The 3,121-nt window shown below is 44.1% G+C and overlaps 1 pseudogene; it reads left to right on the forward strand.

Annotated features, from left to right (window-relative positions):
* Window positions 1–665: 665 nt before the first annotated feature.
* On the forward strand, window positions 666–1,303 carry LOC103606498 (annotated as a pseudogene).
* Window positions 1,304–3,121: the final 1,818 nt, after the last annotated feature.

Here is a 3,121-nt window from a genome sequence, read left to right on the forward strand (position 1 = left end):
ATTACTATACTTTGTCACTTCCTCTCCACTGCCCGGCAGCATCGCAAAGACATTCTCATCTCTTTAAAAAATATTGGGCTGATTAAGGACAGGAAGCGAGTTTCCTGGTAAATATTATTGCTGAAGAGTAGTCCTTTAGTTGCATATTGCCAGTTGGCTTCGCTTTGTATAAATCATCCTACAAAAAGCCAGTTTCCCTTCCTCAAACAAAGCTTTACTCACATGGGATGCTGTGCATTCTGCTGAGGAAAAACATGAACAAGATTCTCACCAACTCCAACGTTATTGTCAAGGGATGATGTATGGATCCCAGAGTTTGACAAATGCTTCCTCCTACTGCTCTGAGGACACTTGGAGGGGTGGTGGGCTCATCAGAAGACAGTGTGGGCTCTTGAATTTTATTGTTTGAGGATCACTTCATTTCCTTGCAAGGTGTACTGACTACTTCATTCAACACCCCTTTATCAAGCCAGGTTCTGCTTAATAACAAAAACCAAAACCTACTTCTTGAAATGAAATAGGGGAGAAAATACTTGAAAAACAGCTTAATTCATAATTCTATGGATTTTTTTTCATTGCTGATATTCAATGGCAGTTTTTAACTACAACCCTTTTGAAATTTAAGAACAGAAGTTAAAGGCTGCGGAGTCTTGGAGTAATCCAGAATGGCTACTCTGATCTTTGTTGATAAGGAAAATGGAGAACCAGGCACCCATGTGGCTCCTAAGGATGGGCTGAAGCTGAGGTCTGGGCCTTGTAAGTATGTGTACAAGGCTGCAATCAGATACACAGTCAAAGCCTTAGATGGGCAATCTCAGGTTTCAACACCCCCTGTTGGCAAATGGTCTATGCTCCACCAGCCTTACAAAAGCTACCAGAAAGGCTTTGGGATCTGTCAACAGAGCTGCAGAAAAGTCAGTAAAGACTAGTGGACCCCTCAAACAAAAACAGCCAACCATCTCTACCATAAAGATGATTGAGAAGACTGTTAAAGCAAACAGTTCTGTTCCTGCCTTGGATGACACCTATCCAGAAACAGAAAAAGGCTTTCCTTTTGATCCTCTAGATTTTGAGAGTTTTGACCTGCCCAAAGAGCACCAGATTGCACACTTCCCCTTGACTGGAGTGCCTCTCATGATCCCTGATGAGGAGAGAGAACTTGAAAAGCTGTTACCTCAGGGACCCACTTCGTCTGTGACAATGCCTTCTCTGCCAGGGGAGCCTAATCTGTTGCACTCTCCTTCAAGTATTGTCAAGCCTGCACGTTGAACTGCCAACTGTTAGCTATAACATAGATATTTAAGTTTCTTAGTGCTTTATAGTTTGTGTGTGTTGTATTAATAAAGCATTTTTTGTTTAAGAAAAATAAAAAGAAAATTTAGAGATCTGCCTCCAACAAAACTGGGGTAGAGGCAAAGTATTTAAGTTTTGTATAACTTGTGTTACATTAATACGAATGGAATGAAAGAAACTTTCCTATATGAAGTGACTCGAGGTAAGACACTTTTATTATTTTTGGTATGGAAAACCCTAGCAGTTCAAAAGCCCCTCTCAACCCCATTTTTCGGTGCCAGACTTTTCCTTGTGGGTCCTCTTAAAGCGTTAAGGGATGTGATGTGAGAGGCAGAAAGCTTATCCCTTTTATTATTTTTGGTATGGAAAACCCTAGCAGTTCAAAAGCCCCTCTCAACCCCATTTTTTGGTGCCAGACTTTTCCTTGTGGGTCCTCTTAAAGCGTTAAGGGATGTGATGTGAGAGGCAGAAAGCTTATCTGGGAAGAACCCGTTTCTCGGATTGCGGTGGGTTGTGTTACTAAGTGCATAAACTGGGCATTGGGAGGCAGTTCCAAGTCTCCTTCGGCCACTCGCTTGTGGTGGCCCTGGATCTGTTCCTCAGCATCTCATGACATCATGTCTAGCTCTGTGCCTGGCACACAGGAGATGCTCACAAACTCCTTGTCTTACTGTATCTCATCCACTCAAATCACCTAAACCAGGAATCTGGGCGGTGTCCTGGGCTTCTTGCAGTCTGTCCCCACCCATTTCTAGCCAGTCACTAAATCTTGCCAATTTTACCTGCTAAGTAGTGCTGCTTAATCCTGCCCCGTCCTCCCCACCCCTGCCCCAGGTCAGTTCAGTCCGTATTAATCCTTTTGATTTCTGTAGGAAATGATTTCCCAGATGCTTTTCTGGCCTCAGGTCCTACCCCACCAATCCCCCCTACACAAATCTTTCTAAACTAAAACTGACTATATCTCTCCTCTGATTACAAGTATCAGCCCCATTTTGCCTATAGGATGAAGTCTTTGATGTTACATTAAAATAGCAAGCGCTTTCATAATTCTTGCTCTGTACTCTCCTAATGTTTTACAGATGTCAACTCACTTAATCCTTACAACAGCTTCAACGTGAAGATGACTATTATAATCTCCATTTTACAGGTGAGAAAACTGAGGCGTAGAGATTAGATAGCTCGCTTGGAGATAAACTGCTAGTATGTGGTGAAGCGGGATATTTAAGATTTGATGTACCCCTGCTCATTCTCACTGTCTTATCCGCCTTGTTCTTTATCCTCCAGCAATGGCCAGCCACATGCCATTCTCACCCCGCCCAGATCCTCCCCCCATACTCTTCTGCTAAAAGCTCTGTGGGGAATGCCTTTCCCTGCTGACTCCTTGGCAAATTCCTACTCCTCCTTCCAGACTTGGCCCCAGCATGACCTCCCTCTTCAGTCTTCCACCTCATTCCCCCTGAGCGGGCCTCATGCTCTGTGCACACCTCCAAATATCTCAGGGGCTGCTTTGTGGTAGGTATGAGACTGACGATGCAAACCAAGATCTAGAGGTGGTCTTCAGGATCTTACTGTCATTTAGGGTAAGGAGGTAAAACAACAACAGCAACAACAAACCCCTGGAGTAGAAGGATGACTAGTCCAGGAGACATAAGCACAGGGCACTTTGGAAGGACTTCCAAGGGTCAAGGAATCCAGGGTGTGGGGAAAACCTTCCTAGAGGAGGTGATGTTGAATCTGGGAACTCATGGATAGAAAGGAATTCACAGGGGGACCGGGGGAAAGGAACAGGGTTTTTAGACAGAAGGAACAGTATTTGCAAACTCAGCAC

Source organism: Galeopterus variegatus, unplaced genomic scaffold (genome assembly GCF_000696425.1).
Source record: "Galeopterus variegatus unplaced genomic scaffold, G_variegatus-3.0.2 Scaffold6621, whole genome shotgun sequence".
NCBI classification, from domain to species: Eukaryota; Metazoa; Chordata; class Mammalia; order Dermoptera; family Cynocephalidae; genus Galeopterus; species Galeopterus variegatus.